This window comes from Panulirus ornatus, chromosome 14 (assembly GCF_036320965.1).
Source record: "Panulirus ornatus isolate Po-2019 chromosome 14, ASM3632096v1, whole genome shotgun sequence".
Lineage (NCBI taxonomy): Eukaryota > Metazoa > Arthropoda > Malacostraca > Decapoda > Palinuridae > Panulirus > Panulirus ornatus.
Window position 1 is genome coordinate 32,293,738 of NC_092237.1, and position 23,742 is coordinate 32,317,479.

Here is a 23,742-nt window from a genome sequence, read left to right on the forward strand (position 1 = left end):
CTAGAAGAGGGGCTCCGAAACATCACCAGAGCCCTTCTAAAATCTCAACACCGGATTGCGTTGCTTGTGGAGCACCTGATGCCCAAGCTCATGCATCGACTGGTGTTGGGGGAAGTATTTAAGACTCAGCTAGCACGCATGGACAGGCAAGTGCGAGTGACGGTCCGCCGCTGGCTGCGCCTAGCCCATGACGTGCCCTGTGCATTCTTCCACTCGGCAACTGGAGATGGTGGGCTGGGTATACCAGACTTTGTTTCAACCGTCCGGCTAAATAAACAAGCGCGGCTCGAAAAACTGCTCACTTCGACCGACCCAGTGATTCAGGCGGCTGTTCGGGAGCCTGCAGTGCTGAGCAAGCTGCAGCGCTGGACTGGACCCGCATGCATTGCTGGTCGACAGGCGGGTAGTAAAGCCGAACGCCAGCACGTATGGAGGCCAACCTGGTCAGCACCGTCGACTGTGCGGCTCTTGCTCCATCTGCTGCTGTGCCTCAGGTTAGCAGATGGTTGAATAGCGGGAACCTTTTCCTGTCCGGCACTGATTATGTGAAGGCCGTCCAAGTGAGGATAGGCGCGTTACCCACCCCTGCCAGGGCGTCCAGAGGCCGGCCCGAGATCAACGGCCTTTGTGACACCTGTCAGAAGCCAGGTACGCTCGGGCACATCGCACAGATGTGCCCTCGTACACATGGCGGGAGGGTAAAAAGGCACGACAACATCTGTGCCTATTTGGCCGGGTGACTGAGACAGAGGGGTTATGAGATGTCCTGCGAGCCGCGCATTCCGATTGTGGGGTCCTTTCGGAAGCCGGACATCGTGGCTTCCAAAGGCACAGAGGCCTATATTATCGATACGCAGGTCTCTGGGGCTCACTTCCCGCTTTCAGCTGCACATCATTACAAATGCAACTACTACGGTACCCCGGAAGTCTTACAAGGCGTACGGGAATACACCGGGAAAGACACCGTGCACGTAACATCTGCCACCTTAAGTTGGCGTGGTGCATGGTGTCAAGAAAGCGCGAGTGCTCTTAGAGGGTTATGGCTGACATACCGGGACCTTGAGGTGTGCACGGCTAAAGCCCTAACCTAGACTCACTCCCTTTACAGGATGTGGTCCAAGAGCACAGGTTAAAAATCGGAGCCTGCCTTGTACATCTGGTGTCGGCCACCGGGCAGGCGTAAGGTCATCTCCCCTTTGTTGGCTTGGGGTGTGCGGGATTGAGCTGTTCTCCCGTGGCTCCCAATGGCAGGTACCAGTTTCTGAGGTCGGGTTGTCGGGCGGGGTGGTGGACGCCTTGGCAGGGTTGCCCATTGCTCCCTTGCGACAGGCCGCACTGGAAGGTGAGCGGTGCTGGAAGGTCGCTGTGTCCAAGTCGGAAATCCAATTATATCCGAAACATCATCTAACTGCCATCTCCTAACTTATTTCTAACTATGCTATCAGCAATCTGATCTTCAATCTTCCTCTTATAGTGTCCCTACACTTTTTCCAATTAACAACTTCTTTCACTATCAACATGTAGTTAGGTCGGTTTGCCGACAAACAAACATCCCAGCACAGCACCTGTAGATAGACCTTCCCTCACTTCACACTACTAACTGGCAATAGTAAGAAAAAAAAAATATAAGGAGCAGTGTGTAGTGGTACATCATTATCAGTAAGGAGCAGTTCCTGGTGGTACATCCATATCAGAAATGGGCATTGCCTGGTGGTACATCATTATCAGTAAGGGGCAGTGTCTGGTATACATCATTACTAGTAACGGACAGTGCTTGGAGGTACAAATATATCAGTAAGGGGCAGTGCCTGACGTACATCATTACCAGTAAGGGGCAGTGGCTGGTGGTACATCATTATTAGCAATGAGCATTGCGTGGCGGTACATCATTATCAGTAAGGGGAAGAGCCTGGTGGTATATCATTATCAATAAGGGGCAGTGCCTGGTGGTACATCATTATTAGTAAGGGGTTGTTCCTGGTGTACACCATTGGCAGTAAGGGGAAGTGCCTGGAGGTATATATATTCAAGTAAGGGGAAGTGCCTAGTGTATAAAATTTTCAGTAAGGGGCAGTATCTGGTGTGCATCATTATCACTAAGGGGCAGTGTTTAGTGGTGCTTCATTATCAGTAAGGAGCAGAGCATGATGTACATCATTATCAGGAAAGGGCAGTGCCTGGGGGTACATCATTATCAGTAAGGGGCTGATCTGGTGTACATCGTTATCAATAACGGCAGTGCCTGGTAGTGCATCATATCAGTATGGGGCAGTGCCTGGTGAACATCATTATCAGTAAGGGGCAGTGCCTGGAGGCATATCATTATCAGTAAGGGACAGTGCCTGGTGGTACATCATTATCAGTATGGGGCAGTGCCTGGTGAACATCATTATCAGTAAGGGGCAGTGCCTGGAGGCATATCATTATCAGTAAGGGGTAGTGCCAGGTATATATCATTATCAGAAACGGGCTGTGCCTGGTGGTACCTCATTATCAGTAAGGGTCAGTGCCTTGAGGTACATGATTATCAGTACGGGGCAGTGCCTGGTGGTATATCATTATCAGTAAAGAGCAGTGCCTAGTTACATAGTTATCATTGAGGGGCAGTACCTCGTGTACATCATTATCGGTAAGTGGCATTGCTTGTTGGTATATCATTGTCAGTAAAGCGCATTGCCTAGTTACATCATTATCATTAAGGGTCAGTGCCTGGTGTACATCATTATCGGTAAGTGGCATTACTTGTTGGTATATCATTATCAGTAAGGATCAGTGCGTGGGTTACATCACAATTAGTATGGGGAAGTGCCTGGTGGTACATCATTATCAGTAAGGTGCAGTGCCTGGTGTACATCATATTTAGTAAGGGGGCAGTGCCTGGAGATACATCATTATCAGTAAGTGGCAATGCCTGGTGTATGTCTTTGTTAGTAAGGAGCGGTGCCTTTTGGTACATCATTATCGGTAAAGGGAAGCGCCTAGTGTACGCCATTATCAGTAAGGGGCAGTCCGTTGTGATACATCATTATCAGTAAGGGGCAATGTCTGGTAGTAAATAACTATCAGAAAGGGGCAGTGCCTGGTGGCACATCATTATCAGTAAGAGGCAGTGCCTGGTGGTGCATCATTATCAGTAAGGTGCAGTGCCTGGTGTACATCATTATCAGTAAGAGGCAGTACCTGGTGTACATCATTATCAGTAAGGGGCAGTACCTGGAGTACATCATTATCAGTAAGGGGCAGTGTCTAGTGGTACAACATTATCCGTAGGGGCAGTGCTTGATGTACATCATTATCAGTAAGGGGTAGTGCCTGGTGGTACATCATTATCAGTAAGGGGCAGTGCCTGTTGGTATATCATCATCAATAAGGGCCAGTGCATGGTGGTACCTCATTATCATTAAGGAGCAGTGCCTGCTGGTACTTCATTATCTGTAAGGGCAGTGCCTGGTGTACATCATTATCAGTAAGGCGCACTGCCTGGTGTACATCATTATCAGCAAGTGGTAATGCCTAATGTGCATCATTATCAGTAAGGGGCAGTCCCTGGTGGTACATCATTATCAGTAAGGGGCAGTGCCTTGTGGTAACTCTGTCATTACGGGGCAGTGCTTGGTGTACATCATTATCATTATGCGACAGTGCCTGTTGGTAAATCATTATCATTAAGAGGCAGTGCCTGGTGGTACATCAATATTAGTTGGGAGGATTGCCTGGTGGTACATCATTATCAGTAAGGGGCAGTCCCTGGTGGTACATCATTATCAGTATGGGGCAGTGCCTGGTGTACATCATTATCAGTAAGGGGCAGTGCCTGATGTACATCATTATGAGTAAGGGGCAGTGCCTGGTGGTGTATCATATATTAGTAAGGGGCAGTGCCAAGTGTATATCATTATCAATAAAGAGCAGTGCCTTTTGATACATTATTATTAAGAAGGCGCAGTGAATGGTGCTGTTGTACATCATTGCCTGTTGTACATCACTATCAGTAAGGGGCAGTGAATGGTGCTAAATCATTATCAGAAAGGGGCAGTGCCTGCTGGTACATCATTATCAGTATGGGCCAGTACCTGGTTTACATCATTATCATTAAGGTTGCAGTGCCTGGTGGTACGTCATTATCACTAAGGGGCAGTGCCTAGTGTACATCATTATCAGTAAGGGGCAGTGCCTGATAAACATCACTATCAGTAAGGGGCAGTGCCTGATAAACATCATTATGGGTAAGGGGCAGTGCCTGGTGGTATATCATTATCAGTATAGGGCAGTGCCTAGTGAACATCATTGTCAGTAAGGGGCAGTGCCTTGTGTACATCATTATCAATAAGGGGCAGTGCCTGGTGGTATGTCATTATGATTATGGGTCAGCACCCGGTGTCCATCATTATCAGTAGGGGCAGTGCCTTGTGGTACATCCTTTTCAGTAAAGTGCAGTGCCTGGTGTACATCATTATCAGTAATTCGCAGTGTCTGGATGTACATCATTATCATTAAGGGTCAGTGCCTGGTATATATCATTATCAGTAAGGAGCAGAGCCTTTTGACACATCATTATTAGTAAGGGGCAGCGCCTAGTGTACATCATTATCCGTAAGGGGCAGTGCCTGGTGGTAACTCATTATCATTAAGGGGAAGTGCCTGGTGGTATATCATTATCAGTAAGGGACAGTGTCTGGTGTAAACATTATAAGAAAGGGGCAGTGCCTTGTGTATATCATTATTAGTAATGGGCAGTGCCTTGTGGTATATCATTATCATTTTGGGTCAGTGCCTGGTGTAAAACATTGTCTGTAAGGGGCAGTGCCTGGTGGTACATCATTATCAGTAAGGTGCAGTGCCTGGTGTACATCATTATCAGTAAGGGGCAGTGCCTGGTGTATATCATTATCAGTGGAGAACAGTGCCTTTTGATACATCGTTATCAGTAATGGGCAGCCCATAGTGTACATCATTATCAGTAAGGGGTAGTGCCTGGTGGTACATCATTATCAGCAAAGGGCAGATCCTGGTGGTACATCATTATCACTAAGGGGCAGTGGCTAGTGTTACATCATTATCAGTAAGGGGCAGTGCCTGGTGGTACATCATTATCAGTAAGGTGAAGTGCCTTCTGTACATCATTATCAGTAAGGATGCAATGCCTGGTAGTGCATCATTATCAGTAAGGGGCAGTGCCTGGTGTACATTATAATCAGTAAAGGGCAGTACCTGGTGTAAATTATTATCAGTAAGGGGCAGTGTGTAGTGGTACATCATTATCTGTAGGGGGGCAGTACTTGTTGCTACATCATTATCAGTAAGGGGCAGTGCCGGTTGGTACATCATTATCAGTAAGGGGCAGTGCCGGTTGGTACATTATTATCAGTAAGGGGCAGTGTCTGGTGTACATCATTTAAGTAACGGGCGGTGCCTTGAGGTGAAAAATTACCAGTAAGGGGCAGTGCCTGACGTACATCATTATCAGTAAAGGGCAGTGGCTGGTGGTATATCATTATCAGCAATGAGCATTGCGTGGCGGTACATCATTGTCAGTAAGGGGAAGTGCCTGCTGTAAATCACATTCAGTATGGGCAGTGCCTGGTGGTACATCAGTATCAGTATCTTGCAGTGACTGATGGTACATCATTATCAGTAAGGGGCAGTTCCTGGTGTACATCATTATCAGTAAGGGGCAGTGCTGGTGTACATCATTATCAGCAAGGGGCAGAACCTGGTGGTACATCATTATCACTAAGGGGCAGTGCCTAGTGTTACATCATTATCAGTTAGGGGCAGTGCCTGGTGGTATATAATTATCAGTAAGGGAAAGTGCCTTCTGTACATCATTCTCATTAATGATGCAATGCCTAGTAGTACATCATTATCAGTAAGGGGCAGTGCCTGGTGAACATCATAATCAGTAAGGGGCAGTACCTGGTGTAAATCATTATCAGTAAGGGGCAGTGCCTGGTGAACATCATAATCAGTAAGGGGCGGTACCTGGTGTAAATCATTATCAGTAAGGGGCAGTGCCTGGTGGTACATCAATTTCAGTAAGGGGCAGTGCCGGTTGGTACATCATTATCAGTGAGGGGCAGTGCCTGGTGGTGCATCCATATCAGAAATGGGCATTGCCTGGTGGTACATCATTATCAGTAAGGGGCAGTGTCTGGTATACATCATTACTAGTAGCGGACAGTGCTTGGAGGTGCAAATATATCAGTAAGGGGCAGTGCCTGACGTACATCATTACCAGTAAGGGGCAGTGGCTGGTGGTACATCATTATCAGCAATGAGCATTGCGTGGCGGTACATCATTATCAGTAAGGGGAAGACCCTGGTGGTATATCATTATCAATAAGGGGCAGTGCCTGGTGGTACATCATTATTAGTAAGGGGTTGTTCCTGGTGTACACCATTGGCAGTAAGGGGAAGTGCCTGGAGGTATATATTTACAAGTAAGGGGAAGTGCCTGATGCATAAAATTTTCAGTAAGGGGCAGTATCTGGTGTGCATCATTATCACTAAGGGGCAGTGTCTAGTGGTGTTTCATTATCAGTAAGGAGCAGAGCATGATGTACATCATTATCAGGAAAGGGCATTGCCTGGGGGTACATCATTATCAGTAAGAGGTAGTGCCTCGTGGTACATCTTTATCAGTAAGGGCAGTGCCGGGTGTACATCATTATCAGTAATGGGCAGTGCCTGGTGTACATCGTTATCAATAACGGGCAATGCCTGGTGGTACATCATTATCAGTATGGGGCAGTGCCTGGTGTACATCATTATCAGTAAGGGGCAGTGCCTGGAGGCATATCATTATCAGTAAGGGGTAGTGCCAGGTGTATATCATTATCAGAAACGGACTGTGCTTGGTGGTACCTCATTATCAGTAAGGGTCAGTGCCTTGAGGTACATAATTATCAGTACGGGGCAGTGCCTGGTGGTATATCATTATCAGTATGGGGCAGTGCCTGGTGTACATCATTATCAGTAAGGGACAGTGCCTGGTGGTACATCATTATCAGTATGGGGCAGTGCCTGGTGTACATCATTATCAGTATGGGGCAGTGCCTGGTGGTACATCATTATCAGTATGGGGCAGTGCCTGGTGTACATCATTATCAGTAAGGGACAGTGCCTGGTGGTACATCATTATCAGTATGGGGCAGTGCCTGGTGTACATCATTATCAGTAAGGGGCAGTGCCTGGAGGCATATCATTATCAGTAAGGGGTAGTGCCAGGTATATATCATTATCAGAAACGGGCTGTGCCTGGTGGTACCTCATTATCAGTAAGGGTCAGTGCCTTGAGGTACATAATTATCAGTACGGGGCAGTGCCTGGTGGTATATCATTATCAGCAAAGAGCAGTGCCTAGTTACATAGTTATCATTGAGGGGCAGTACCTCGTGTACATCATTATCGGTAAGTGGCATTGCTTGTTGGTATATCATTATCAGTAAGGATCAGTGCGTGGGTTACGTCACAATTAGTATGGGAATTGCCTGGTGGTACATCATTTTCAGTAAGGTGCAGTGCCTGGTGTACATCATATTCAGTAAGGGGGCAGTGCCTGGAGATACATCATTATCAGTAAGTGCCAATGCCTGGTGTATGCCATTGTTAATAAGGAGCGGTGCCTTTTGGTACATCATTATCGGTAAAGGGAAGCGCCTAGTGTACACCATTATCAGTAAGGGGCTGTCCGTTGTGATACATCATTATCAGTAAGGGGCAATGTCTGGTAGTAAATAACTATCAGAAAGGGGCAGTGCTTGGTGGCACATCATTATCAGTAAGAGGTAGTGCCTGGTGGTGCATCATTATCAGTAAGGTGCAGTGCCTGGTGTACATCATTATCAGTAAGAGGCAGTACCTGGTGTACATCATTATCAGTAAGGGGCAGTACCTGGAGTACATCATTATCAGTAAGGGGCAGTGTCTAGTGGTACAACATTATCCGTAGGGGCAGTGCTTGATGTACATCATTATCAGTAAGGTGCAGTGCCTGGTGTACATCATTATCAGTAAGGGGCAGTACCTGGTGTACATCATTATCAGTAAGGGGCAGTACCTGGTGTACATCATTATCAGTAAGGGGCAGTGTCTAGTGGTGCATCATTATCCGTAGGAGCAGCGCTTGGTGTACATCATTATCAGCAAGGAGTAGTGCCTGGTGGTACATCATTATCAGTAAGGGGTAGTGCTTGGCGTACATCACTATCAGTAATGCGCAGTGCCTTGTGTTACATTACTGATTAGTAAGGGGCAGTGCCCGATGCAAATCATTATCAGTAAGGTGCATTACCTGGTGGTACATCATTATCAGTAAGGGGCAGTGCCTGGTGTACATCACTATCATTATCAGTAAGGTGCATTGCCTGGCGGTGCATCATTATCAGTAAGGGGGTACCTGGTGGTACTTCATTACCAGTAAAGGGCAGTGCTTACTGAACATGATTATCAGTAAAGAGCAGTGCTGGTGTACATCATTATCAGTAAAGGGAGTGCCTGTGGTACATCATTATCAGTAAAGGTCAGTTCCTGGTGGTACATCATATCGTAAGGGGAGTTGCCTTTGGTACATCATTATAGTAAGGTGCAGTGCCTGGTGGTACATCATTATCAGTAAGGGGCAGTGCCTGGTGTATATCATATCAGTAAGGGCAGTGCATGGTGGTACATCATTATCATTAATGGGCAGTGCCTGTGGTACATCATTATCAGTAAGGGCAGTGCCTGGTGTACATCATTATCAGTAAGGGCATGCCTGGTGGTATATCATTATCAGAAGGGTGCATATGGTACATCATTATCAGTAAGGGGCAGTGCCTGGTGGTACATCATTATCAGTAAGGGGCAGTGCCTTGTGGTAAATCATTATAGTAGGGGCAGTGCTGGTGTACATCATTATCAGTAATGGGCAGTGCCTGTGGTACATCATTATCAGTAAGGGGCAGTGCCGGTTGGTACATCATTTTCAGTAAGGGGCATTGCCTGGTGTATATCATTATCAGTAAGGAGCAGTGCCTTTTGGTACATCATTATCATTAATGAGCAGCACCTAGTGTACATCATTATCAGTAAAGGGCAGTGCCTGGCGGTACATCATTATCAGTGTCGGGCAGAACCTGGTGGTACTTCATAATCAGTAAGGGAAATTGCCTTCTGCACATCATTATCAGTAAGGGTGCAATACCTGGTACTCCATCAATATCAGTAAGGGGCAGTGCCTGGTGTACATCATAATCAGTAAGGGGCAGTACATGATGTAAATCATTATCAGTATGGGGCAGTGTGTAGTGGTACATCATTATCAGTACGGGGCAGTGCTTGGTAGTACATCATTATCAGTAAGGGGCAGTGCCGGTTGGTACATCATTTTCAGTAAGGGGCATTGCCTGGTGGTATATCATTATCAGTAAGGGGCAGTGCCTAGTGTACATCATTATCAGTAAGGGGCAGTGCCTGATGGTACATCATTATTAGTAATGGGCAGTGCCTGATGGTACATCATTATCAGTAAGGGTCAGTTCCTGGTGTACATCACGACCCGTATGGGGCAGTTCCTATTGGTACATGATTATTAGTAAGGTGCAGTGCCTGGTGGTACATCATTAACACTAAGGGGCATTGCCTGGAGTATATCAATATCTTTAAGGGGCAGTGACTGGTGTACATAATTATCAATTAGGGGCAGTGCCTGGTGTATATGATTATCAGTAAGGGTCAGTGCCTGGTGTGCATCATTATCAGTAATGGGCAGTGTCTGGTGGTACATCCTCATCAGTAAGGAGCAGTGCATGATGTACATCATTATCAGTAGAGAGCAGTGCTGGTTGGTATATCATTATCAGGAAGGGGCAGTGCCTGGTGGTAAATCATTATAAGTAAGGGGCAATGGCTGGTGGTAAATCATTGTCAGTAACTGGCAGTTCATGATGTCTATCATTATCAGTAAGGGGCAGTGTATGGTGGTACATCATTATCAGTGAGGGGTAGTGCCTGGTGTACATCATTATCAGTAAGCTGAAGTGCCTGGAGGTACATACTTACAAGTAAGGGGCAGTGCCTGGTGCATATAATTTTCAGTAAGGTGCAGTGCCTGGTGTGCATCATTATCAGTAAGGGGCAATGTCTAGTGATACATCATTATCAGTAAAGAGCAGTGCCTAGTGTACATCATTATTAGTAAGGGGCAGTGCCTGGTGATATATCATTATCAGTAACGGGCAGTGCCAGGTATACATCATTATCAGTGAGGGGCAGTGCCTGGTGTACATCATTATCGGTAAGGGTCAGAACTTGGTAGTATATCATTATCAGTAAGGGTCAGTTCCTGGTGTACATCACGATTAGTTTGGGGCAGTGCCTGGTGGTACATCATTATCAGTAAGATGTAGTGCCTGGTGTACATCATTTTCAGTAAGGGGCAGTGCCGGGAGGTACATCATTATCAGAAATTGGCAAAGCCCGGAGTGTATCATTATCAGTAAGGAGCAGTGCCTTATGGTACATCATTATCGGTAAAGGGAAACGTCTAGAGTACATCATTATCAGTAAGGGGCAGTGCCTGGTGGTACATCATTATCAGTAAAGGGCAGTGCCTGGTGGCACATCACTATCAGTAACGGGCAGTCCCTCTTGGTACATTATTATCAGTAAGGGGTAGTGCCTTGTGTACATCACTATAAGTAAGGCTGTAGTGCTTAGCAGTACATCATTATCAGTAAGGGGAAGGGCTTGGTGTACATCATTATCACGAAGGGTCTGTACCTGGTGTACATCATTATCAGTAAGGGGCAGTGTCTAGTGATATATCAGTTTCAGTAGGGGGCAGTGCTTGGTGTACATCATTATCAGTAAAAAGTGACTGGTGGAATATCATTATCAGTAACGGGTAGTGCCTGGTGTACATCATTATCAGTAAGATGAAGTGCCTGGTGGTACATCATTGATTAGTAAGGGGATGTGCCTAATGTATATCATTAACAGTAAGGGGCAGTGCCTTGTGGTATATCATTATCAGTGAGGGGCAGTACCTCGTGATATATCATTATCAGCAGCGGGTAGTAACTGGTGGTAAATCATTATCAGTAATGGGCAGTGCTTGGTGGTACATCATCTCAGTAAGGGGCAGTGCTAAATACACAACATTATCAGTGAGGAGCAGTGCCTGGTGTACATCCTTATCAGTAATAGGCAGTGTCTGGTTGTACATCATTATCAGAAAGAGGCAGTGCCTTGTGGTACATAATTATCAGTAAGGGGCAGTGCCTAGTGGTACATCATTTTTAGTAAGGGGCAGTGCTACGTGTACATCATTATCAGATTGGGGCAGTGCATGGTGGCACATCATTTTCAGTAAGGGACAGTGCCAGTTGTACATCATTATCAGAAAGGGTCAGTGCCAAGTGGTACATCATTAATGAGAACGAAGCAGTGCCTCGTGTACATCATTCTAAAGTAAGGGGCAGTGCCTTGTGTTATATCATTATCAGTAAGGGGCAGTGCCTGGTGATATATTATTATCAGTAACGGGCAGTGAATGGGGTATATCATTATCAGTAAGGAGTAGTGCCTGGTGGCATTTATTATCAGAAAAGGGCAGTGCCCAGTGAACATCATTATCAGTAAAGGGCAATGTCTGGTGGTACCTCATTATCGGTAAGGGGCAGTGCCTGGTGGTACCTCATTATCATTAAGGGGCAGTACCTGGTGTACATCATTATCAGTAAGGGGCAGTGCCGGTTGGTATATCATTATCAGTAAGGGGTAGTGCCTGGTGTTGAATCATTATCAGTAAGGGGCAGCGCCTGGTGGTACATCATTGTCAGTAACGGGCAGTTCATGTTGTTTATCATTATCAGTAAGGGGCAGTGTCTGGTGGCACATCATTATCAGTAAGGGATAGTGCCTGGTGTGCATCATTATCAGTAAGGGGAAGTGCCTGGAGGTACATACTTACAAATAAGGGGAAGTGCCTGGAGGTACATACTTACAAGTAAGGGGCAGTGCTTGGTGTATATCATTTTCAGTAAGGGGCGGTGCCTGGTGTGCATCATTATCAGTAAGGTGCAGTGTGTAGTGGTACATCATTATCAGTAAGGAGCAGTGCCTGGTGTATATCATTATTAGTAAGGGGCAGTGCCTGGTGATATATCATTATCAGTAACGGGCAGTGCCAGGTATACATCATTACCACTAAGGGGCAGTGCCTGGTGTACATCATTATCGGTAAGGGTCAGTACTTGGTGGTATGTCATTATCAGTAAGGGTCAGTTCTTGGTATACACCACAATCAGTATGGGGCATTACCTGGTGGTACATCATTATCAGTAAGGTGCAGTGCCTAGTGTACATCTTTTTCAGTAAGGGGCGGTGCCGGGGGTAAATCATTATCAGTAAGCGGCAAAGCCTGGTGTGTATCATTATCAGTAAGGAGCAGTGCCTTTTGGTACATCATTATCGGTAAAGGGAGGCACCTAGAGTACATTATTATCAGTAAGGGGCAGTGCCTGGTGGTACATAAATATATATACATAGATATATATATATATTGGAAAGGATAACAATTTTGTGCGTTATCAAGTTATTCCTACGAGTCCACGGGGAAAATGAAAAAAACGATAAGATCCCAAGTGCACTTTCGTGTAATATTCACATCATCAGGGGAGACACAAGAGAGGAATATAACGGTCTCTTGATATACAACAAAGAGACGTAGCTAGGACGCCATATGATAAACATGCAATTGTCGAAGACAGACAACGAGCGTATCATAAAATCATTTTACAAATTTTATCAACAATAAAGTTATCTAGTTTCCATAGACCTTCACTGATATTAAGGTTATAATTCTTTGTGTGTTTAATAGTAGAAGATTCAATGATCGTTCTCGTAATAATAGAGTTAGATTTAATAACTGCGATGGTATTACTGCAGTCTGTACAATGATCACAGTTTTTAACGTGATTGACAAGGCATTTGATTCTTGTCCGGTTCTTCTACTATAATTATGTTGCTTGAGTCTAACAGAAAGATCCTTACCAGTCTTCCCAACATAAAACTTATTACAATCTATACATGGCACTTTATAGATGCACCCAGGAGAATTTTCTAGTGAACTCCTGATGAAGATATTCTTTATAGTATTATTGTTGCAAAAGGCATAATTTACGTTAAAAGATTTAAGCAACATGGGAAGTAAAGTAAAATTATTATCAAAAGGGAGAACTACAAGATAATTGGTGTCAATGGGAGGTTTGGCCTTAACTCTATAAAATGATTTCTTTGCTAACTTAAGGGATTTATCAATGAAAGATTTAGTGTACTCTCACTTAGATCCAATAGAATATATCTTCTCAAATTCATCATCAATATACTCTGGACTGCAAATACGTAATGCCCTAAGGAACATAGATTGAAATGCTGATAATTTGACTCTGTCATGTTGAGATGAATAATATTGGATATATGAGCATACATTGGTAGGCTTTCTGTATATGCTAAACTTAGACTTGTTTCCTTGCCTCTGGATCATGCAATCTAAAAATGGTAACATACCATTATTTTCATTTTCTACAGTAAATTTGATGGAAGGTACTAAATTGTTATGTAAGGGGAGAAATATTTGTAGATATTCATTTCTTGGCCAAACACAAAGAACATCATCTATATAGCTAAACCAAATTGCATTAGAAGGTAAGATATCCTTTAGTAATTTTGTCTCAAAAATTCCATAAAAAGATTACTTAGTACAGGTGAAAGAGGGTTACCCTTTGCCATACCAAATTTTTGAGCATAATAATCTCCATTGAATTGAAATACTCAGTCTTTTATTCACAGTTTTATCAGCTCAATGAAACCAGACTTTGAAATAGGTAAATGAAAATCATCCAAGACATCAAATAAATATTCTAAAAGGTCATCAACTGAAACTTTTGTGAAAAGTGAGGAAGCATCAAAGCTAACGAATTTGAAATCAAAATTAACATTGATATTGTTAAGCTTGTTGACTAAATTTACATTCTTCATGACATTAGAATTTGATATCGTACGCACTAAAGGGCTTAATAAAGAAACTAACCATCTTGACAATTTATATGTGATGGACACTACTGAACGTACTGTAGGTCTTGCTTGAAAATTTTGTTTATGTGTTTTGATAAGTCCAGACATATATGGCAATGAAGAGGACAAAGATGACAGACTTTTGATAAGAGAACCATTACCGTTCAACAACATCATTTCTTTATTGAAATGGGAATTAACCTCTTCTGGGGGATTTTTACTAAGCTTAGAATATGTTGTGTCTTCATTTAAAAGATCATTTATTTTAGATAAATAGTTACTTTTGTCTAAAATCACAATAGTGTTCGCCTTATCTGCTTTTGTAATATGTATATCCTTGTCTTTTTTTAAGGTGTTAATAGCTCTTATAAGTCTTTTAGGGCAATTAGGTTCTACTAATTTTGACAAACTGGCATACACTAAACCCTTACGGATATTAATTCCATCATTATCTAAATTACTATATTTCTCTAAATTACAAAAATTTAGAAAATGGAAATAATGGTGTATTACCATTTTTAGATTGCATGATCCATAGAAAAGGAAACAAGTTTAAGTTTAGCATAAGCAGAAAGCCTACCAATGTATGGTCATGTATCCATTATTACTTCTCTCAACATGACAGAGTCATATTATCAGACTTTCAGTCTATGTTCCTTAGGGCATTACGTATTCTTAGTCCAGAGAACATTTATGATGAATTTTAGGAGATATGTTCTATTGGATCTAAGTCAAAGTACCCTAGGTCTTTCATTGATAAATCCCTTAAAATAGCAAGGAAATCATTTTATAGGTAAGCCCAAAACTCCCATTGACACCAAGAATCTTTTAGTTCTCCCTTTTGATAATAATTTTACTTTACTTCCCATGTTTTTTAAATCCTTTAATGTAAATGTTACCTTCGGCAACAATGATACTATTAAGAATATCTTAATCAGGAAATCACCAGAAAATTCTCCTGGGTGCAACTGTAAAGTGCCAAATAGAAATTGTGATAAGTTTTATGTTGGTCAGGCTGGTAAGGATCTGTATGTTAGATTCAAGCAACATAAATATAGTATAAGAACGGGGCAAGAATCAAATGCCTTTAATCACGTTAAAGACTATGATCATAGTACTGACTGGAGTAATGTCATCTCAGTTATTAACTCTAACTCTATTACCACGAGAAATATCATTGAATTTTCTATTATTGAATATACAAGTAATTATAATCTTAATATTAGTGATGGTCTATAGAAATCAGAAACTTTATTGTTGATAAAACTTGCAAAATAATAAGTTTATGATACTCTCGTTGTCTGTCTTGGACAATCGCATGTTTACAATATGGCGTCTTAGCTACGTCTCTCCGTTGTATATCAACTGACTGTTATATTTCACTCTTGTGTCTTCCCTGATGATGTGATGATCATTGCACGAAAGTAAACTTGGGAACATACGTGATGGATTTTCCCCGTGGACTCATAAGAATATATATATATATATATATATATATATATATATATATATATATATATATATATATATATATATATATATATATATATATATATATATATATATATATATCCATGGTTGTTTAATTTGTTTATGGATGGGGTTGTTAGGGAGGTGAATGCAAGAGTTTTGGAAAGAGGGGCAAGTATGAAGTCTGTTGGGGATGAGAGAGCTTGGGAAGTGAGTCAGTTGTTGTTCGCTGATGATACAGCGCTGATGGCTGATTCATGTGAGAAACTGCAGAAGCTGGTGACTGAGTTTGGTAAAGTGTGTGAAAGAAGAAAGTTAAGAGTAAATGTGAATAAGAGCAAGGTTATTAGGTACAGTAGGGTTGAGGGTCAAGTCAATTGGGAGGTGAGTTTGAATGGAGAAAAACTGGAGGAAGTGAAGTGTTTTAGATATCTGGGAGTGGATCTGGCAGCGGATGGAACCATGGAAGCGGAAGTGGATCATAGGGTGGGGGAGGGGGCGAAAATTCTGGGAGCCTTGAAGAATGTGTGGAAGTCGAGAACATTATCTCGGAAAGCAAAAATGAGTATGTTTGAAGGAATAGTGGTTCCAACAATGTTGTATGGTTGCGAGGCGTGGGCTATGGATAGAGTTGTGCGCAGGAGGATGGATGTGCTGGAAATTAGATGTTTGAGGACAATGTGTGGTGTGAGGTGGTTTGATCGAGTAAGTAACGTAAGGGTAAGAGAGATGTGTGGAAATAAAAAGAGCGTGGTTGAGAGAGCAGAAGAGGGTGTTTTGAAATGGTTTGGGCACATGGAGAGAATGAGTGAGGAAAGATTTACCAAGAGGATATATGTGTCGGAGGTGGAGGGAACGAGGAGAAGAGGGAGACCAAATTGGAGGTGGAAAGATGGAGTGAAAAAGATTTTGTGTGATCGGGGCCTGAACATGCAGGAGGGTGAAAGGAGGGCAAGGAATAGAGTGAATTGGATCGATTTGGTATACCGGGGTTGACGTGCTGTCAGTGGATTGAATCGGGGCATGTGAAGCGTCTGGGGTAAACCATTGAAAGCTGTGTAGGTATGTATATTTTGCGCGTGTGGACGTATGTATATACATGTGTATGGGGGGTGGGTTGGGCCATTTCTTTCGTCTGTTTCCTTGCGCTACCTCGCAAACGCGGGAGACAGCGACAAAGCAAAAAAAAATATATATATATATACATATATATATATATATATATATATATATATATATATATATATATATATATATATATATATATATATATATATATATATATATATGCATATATAGTGCCATTATACAAAGGCAAAGGGGACAAGAGTAAGTGCTCAAATTACAGAGGTATAAGTTTGATGAGCATTCCTTGGAAATTATATGGGAGGGTATTGATTGAGAGGGTTAAGACATGTACCGATCATCAGATTGGGGAAAAGCAGTGTGGTTTCAGAAGTGGTAGAGGATGTGTGGATCAGGTGTTTGCTTTGAAGAATGTATGTGAGAAATAAATAGAAAAGCAAATGGATTTGTATGTATCATTTATGGATCTGGAGAAGGCATATGATAGAGTTAATAGAAATGCTGTGTGGAAGGTAATAAGAATATATTGTGTGGGATGTAAGTTGTTAGAAGCAGTAAAAAGTTTTTATCGAGGATGTAAGGCATGTGTACATGTAGTAAGAGAGGAGAGTTATTGGTTTCCAGTGAATGTTGGTTTACGGCACGGATGTGTAATGTCTCCATAGTTGTTTGATTTGTTTATGGATGGGGTTGTCAGGGAGGTGAATGCAAGAGTCCTGGAAAGAGGGGCAAGTATGAAGTCTGTTGGGGATGAGAGAGCTTGGGAAGTGAGTCAGTTGTTGTTCGCTGATGATACAGCGCTGGTGGCTGATTCATATATATATATATATATATATATATATATATATATATATATATATATATATATATATATATATATATATATGGGGTAAACCATGGAAAGCTGTGTAGGTATGTATATTTGCGTGTGTGGACGTGTGTATGTACGTGTGTATGGGGGTTGGGCCATTTCTTTCGTCTGTTTCCTCGCGCTACCTCGCAAACGCGGGAGACAGCGACAAAGTATAAAAAAAAAAAAAAAAAAAAAAAAAATATATATATATATATATATATATATATATATATATATATATATATATATATATATATATATATATATATATATATATATATATATATATATATATATATATATATATATATGTATACATATATATATATATATATATGTATACATATATATATAGATATACACACACATATATATATATATATATATATATATATATATATATATATATATATATATATATATATATATATATATATATATATATATATATATATATATATATATATATATATATATATATATATATATATATATATATGTATATATATATATATATATATATATATATATATATATATATATATATATATATATATATATATATATATATATATATATATATATATATATATATATATATATATATATATATATATATATATATATATATATATATATATATATATATATATATATATATATATATATACACATATGTATACATATATATATATATACATATATACATATGTATACATATATATACATATACAGATTGCTATTGTCCTTCGCGAGTGTTCTTTGGTCAGTGCTCCGTCATAATATATCGTGATATATCTCAGTGATCATACAACCACGAGCGGAAAAACCTAGTGCTAGTGAAAACTTGGCTAAGTGTTCGCAAGAAGCAAGTATTAGTGTTACTGTGGACGAGAAAGTTGATGTGAAAAGCGTAAGAGAAACGGGAGAACTAGCCGTAGATATTGGACGCCATACTGGCGTACCTTTCGGCCGCTGTCAGTATCATTGTCAAGGACGCCGACGAGATTGTGGCTGAAGCATACGACGCAGCAAGACCAACCAGTCCACATCCAAGTGTGGGACATTTACCAGCGCTTGTCGAACTTCTGTGGCCGCTGCACTGCTCACCAGCAAATCACGTCTTCTTTGCTCAACCAGCTCACCAGCAAATCACCTCTTCTTTGCACCACCAGCTCACCAAAGCAATGTCCCATCACCTGGTCTCCACGCCACTAGCTCGCCAACACAAGTCAGGAAGGTGTAAGGGAAAACACGGCAACACGGCTCTCACGGCAACAAGATCCTGTCTCGTAACCTCAACGGCACGCGGCCCAACTACCCTCCAATCAGCCAATCAGATCGGCGAGCAGAACCCCTAAGACGCGCCCAAGAATACGGACTCCCAACCACTGATGACGTACACCTCACACCGTCAAGTCTTTCGTCCGATGATAAGCGCGTCCTCAAACTTCGATCTGGCCAGGAGAAAGTGAACTACGCGGGAAACGGCGATCAAATTTAAAGAGGGAAGTCAGCACCACAAGTAAAGCATCCTCCTCGAAGACTCAGAGTGGGGTGCCTAAATGTGTGTGGATGTAACCAAGATGTGAAGACCCTTACTGGAAAAACAATCACTCTTGAAGTAGAACCTTCAGACACAATTGAAAATGTGAAGGAAAATAGTGAAATTGGAGAAAAATGTAGCTTAGACATTGAAGCTTATTGATACAGTGGTTAAATTGATGAGAACTGCTATTGACGTTTGTGTAAATAAATTATACATTTCCTTTTTTCCATAGCCAGAGGTTGAACCATTATGTGACATTCATTTTTTCATTCATTTCAAGCTAGAAGTTTCAGTTTTCTAAATTGTTTCTTACATTTCTCATATGTATATATATGTATGTGTGTGTGTGTGTATGTGTGCGCGTGTGTGTGTGTGTGTGTGTATGTGTATATGTATATATATATGTATATTATCCCTGGGGATAGGGGTGAAAGAATACTTCCCACGTATTCCTCGCGTGTCGTAGAAAGCGACTAGAGGGGACGGGAGCGGGGGGCCAGAAATCCTCCCCTCCTTGTATTAACTTTCTAAAATGGGAAACAGAAGGAGTCACGCGGGGAGTGCTCATCCTCCTCGAAGGCTCAGAGTGGGGTGCCTAAATGTGTGTGGATGTAACAAAGATGTGAAAAAAGGAGAGATAGGTAGTATGTTTGAGGAAAGGAACCTGGATGTTTTGGCTCTGAGTGAAACGAAGCTCAAGGGTAAAGGGGAAGAGTGGTTTGGGAATGTCTGGGGAGTAAAGTCAGGGGTTAGTGAGAGGACAAGAGCAAGGGAAGGAGTAGCAATACTCCTGAAACAGGAGTTGTGGGAGTATGTGATAGAGTGTAAGAAAGTAAATTCTCGATTGATATGGGTAAAACTGAAAGTTGATGGAGAGAGGTGGGTGATTATTGGTGCATATGCACCTGGGCATGAGAAGAAAGATCAAGAGAGGCAAGTGTTTTGGGAGCAGCTGAATGAGTGTGTTAGTGGTTTTGATGCACGAGACCGGGTCATAGTGATGGGTGATTTGAATGCAAAGGTGAGTAATGTGGCAGTTGAGGGAATAATTGGTATACATGGGGTGTTCAGTGTTGTAAATGGAAATGGTGAAGAGCTTGTAGATTTATGTGCTGAAAAAGGACTGATGATTGGGAATACCTGGTTTAAAAAGCGAGATATACATAAGTATATTTATGTAAGTAGGAGAGATGGCCAGAGAGCGTTATTGGATTACGTGTTAATTGACAGGCGTGCGAAAGAGAGACTTTTGGATGTTAATGTGCTGAGAGGTGCAACTGGAGGGATGTCTGATCATTATCTTGTGGAGGCTAAGGTGAAGATTTGTATGGGTTTTCAGAAAAGAAGAGTGAATGTTGGGGTGAAGAGGTTGGTGAGAGTAAGTGAGCTTGAGAAGGAGACCTGTGTGAGGAAGTACCAGGAGAGACTGAGTACAGAATGGAAAAAGGTGAGAACAATGGAAGTAAGGGGAGTGGGGGAGGAATGGGATGTATTTAGGGAATCAGTGATGGATTGCGCAAAAGATGCTTGTGGCATGAGAAGAGTGGGAGGTGGGTTGATTAGAAAGGGTAGTGAGTGGTGGGATGAAGAAGTAAGAGTATTAGTGAAAGAGAAGAGAGAGGCATTTGGACGATTTTTGCAGGGAAAAAATGCAATTGAGTGGGAGATGTATAAAAGAAAGAGACAGGAGGTCAAGAGAAAGGTGCAAGAGGTGAAAAAAGGGCAAATGAGAGTTGGGGTGAGAGAGTATCATTAAATTTTAGGGAGAATAAAAAGATGTTCTGGAAGGAGGTAAATAAAGTGCATAAGACAAGGGAGCAAATGGGAACTTCAGTGAAGGGCGCAAATGGGGAGGTGATAACAAGTAGTGGTGATGTGAGAGGGAGATGGCGTGAGTATTTTGAAGGTTTGTTGAATGTGTTTGATGATAGAGTGGCAGATATAGGGTGTTTTGGTCGAGGTGGTGTGCAAAGTGAGAGGGTTAGGGAAAATGATTTGGTAAACAGAGAAGAGGTAGTGAAAGCTTTGCGGAAGATGAAAGCCGGCAAGGCAGCAGGTTTGGATGGTATTGCAGTGGAATTTATTAAAAAAGGGGGTGACTGTATTGTTGACTGGTTGGTAAGGTTATTTAATGTATGTATGACTCATGGTGAGGTGCCTGAGGATTGGCGGAATGCGTGCATAGTGCCATTGTACAAAGGCAAAGCAGATAAGAGTGAGTGCTCAAATTACAGAGGTATAAGTTTGTTGAGTATTCCTGGTAAATTATATGGGAGGGTATTGATTGAGAGGGTGAAGGCATGTACAGAGCATCAGATTGGGGAAGAGCAGTGTGGTTTCAGAAGTGGTAGAGGATGTGTGGATCAGGTGTTTGCTTTGAAGAATGTATGTGAGAAATACTTAGAAAAGCAAATGGATTTGTATGTAGCATTTATGGATCTGGAGAAGGCATATGATAGAGTTGATAGAGATGCTCTGTGGAAGGTATTAAGAATATATGGTGTGGGAGGTAAGTTGTTAGAAGCAGTGAAAAGTTTTTATCGAGGATGTAAGGCATGTGTGCGTGTAGGAAGAGAGGAAAGTGATTGGTTCTCAGTGAATGTAGGTTTGCGGCAGGGGTGTGTGATGTCTCCATGGTTGTTTAATTTGTTTATGGATGGGGTTGTTAGGGAGGTAAATGCAAGAGTTTTGGAAAGAGGGGCAAGTATGAAGTCTGTTGGGGATGAGAGAGCTTGGGAAGTGAGTCAGTTGTTGTTCGCTGATGATACAGCGCTGGTGGCTGATTCATGTGAGAAACTGCAGAAGCTGGTGACTGAGTTTGAAAAAGTGTGTGGAAGAAGAAAGTTAAGAGTAAATGTGATTAAGAGCAAGGTTATTAGGTACAGTAGGGTTGAGGGTCAAGTCAATTGGGAGGTGAGTTTGAATGGAGAAAAACTGGAGGAAGTGAAGTGTTTTAGATATCTGGGAGTGGATCTGGCAGCGGATGGAACCATGGAAGCGGAGGTGGATCATAGGGTGGGGGAGGGGGCGAAAATCCTGGGGGCCTTGAAGAATGTGTGGAAGTCGAGAACATTATCTCGGAAAGCAAAAATGGGTATGTTTGAAGGAATAGTGGTTCCAACAATGTTGTGTGGTTGCGAGGCGTGGGCTATGGATAGAGTTGTGCGCAGGAGGATGGATGTGCTGGAAATGAGATGTTTGAGGACAATGTGTGGTGTGAGGTGGTTTGATCGAGTGAGTAACGTAAGGGTAAGAGAGATGTGTGGAAATAAAAAGAGCGTGGTTGAGAGAGCAGAAGAGGGTGTTTTGAAGTGGTTTGGGCACATGGAGAGGATGAGTGAGGAAAGATTGACCAAGAGGATATATGTGTCGGAGGTGGAGGGAACAAGGAGAAGAGGGAGACCAAATTGGAGGTGGAAAGATGGAGTGAAAAAGATTTTGTGTGATCGGAGCCTGAACATGCAGGAGGGTGAAAGGAGGGCAAGGAATAGAGTGAATTGGAGCGAAGTGGTATACCGGGTTTGATGTGCTGTCAGTGGATTGAAGCAAGGCATGTGAAGCGTCTGAGGTAAACCATGGAAAGCTGTGTAGGTATGTATATTTGCGTGTGTGGACGTATGTATATACATGTGTATGGGGGGAGGGGGTTGGGCAATTTCTTTCGTCTGTTTCCTTGCGCTACCTCGCAAACGCGGGAGACAGCGACAAAGTATAATAAAAATATAAAAAAAATACATATACACACACACACATATATATATATATATATATATATATATATATATATATATATATATATATATATATATATATATATATATATATATATATATATATATATATATAAGATAAGTGCTTAACCCTATTCTCTAACTCCCATCAGACCACTATCACCCAGTAGGAAATAAGCTCGATGTGAGTTTATACCCAAATCTCTATACCAATCTCTCAGAAGAATGCCTAATATTACACCAAGTCTCCTCACGTGAAACTTCTGCGATCAATGCTCTTGGTACGAGTACGGGGTACGAGAAGGTTCTTCTTAACAGTACTGTGGTGGACAGTGGGGATGGTGGGGTTGATCAGTTCCGGAGTAGGTAGGCGGAGTCGTGTGGCAAGGAGGAGGGGAAAAGGGGGCGGCGGCGGTGGCCAGGCATCATGCTATTCAGAATACTAAGTACTCGAATACCCTTCGTCTCACTATGGTGAGCAACGGGGTCTATCGGTTGTTTCCGAACAGAACACATAGCCAGCTGAGAGCGTTTTACCGAACCTGACTGTACAACGCGGAGTTATATGAATACTTCATAGTGAGACGAAGGGTATTCGAGTACTTAGTATTCTGAATAGTTGTTTCCTATTATACAGTCCCTTAGCCTATCGGTTAGGATGCCTGCCTCTTGCACAAGGGGTCCCAGGTTCGATCCTGGCTGATGGAGCTTTGTATGTTCTATGAAGGTGCGCGTTCATATACACTTTATTCGTATTCATATAACTCCGCGTTGTACAGTCAGGTTCGGTAAAACGCTCTCAGCTGGCTATGTGTTCTGTTCGGAAACAACCGATAGACCCCGTTGCTCACCATAGTGAGACGAAGGGTATTCGAGTACTTAGTATTCTGAATAGTTGTTTCCTATTATACAGTCCCTTAGCCTAGCGGTTAGCATGCCTGCCTCTTGCACAAGGGGTCCCAGGTTCGATCCTGGCTGATGGAGCTTTGTATGAT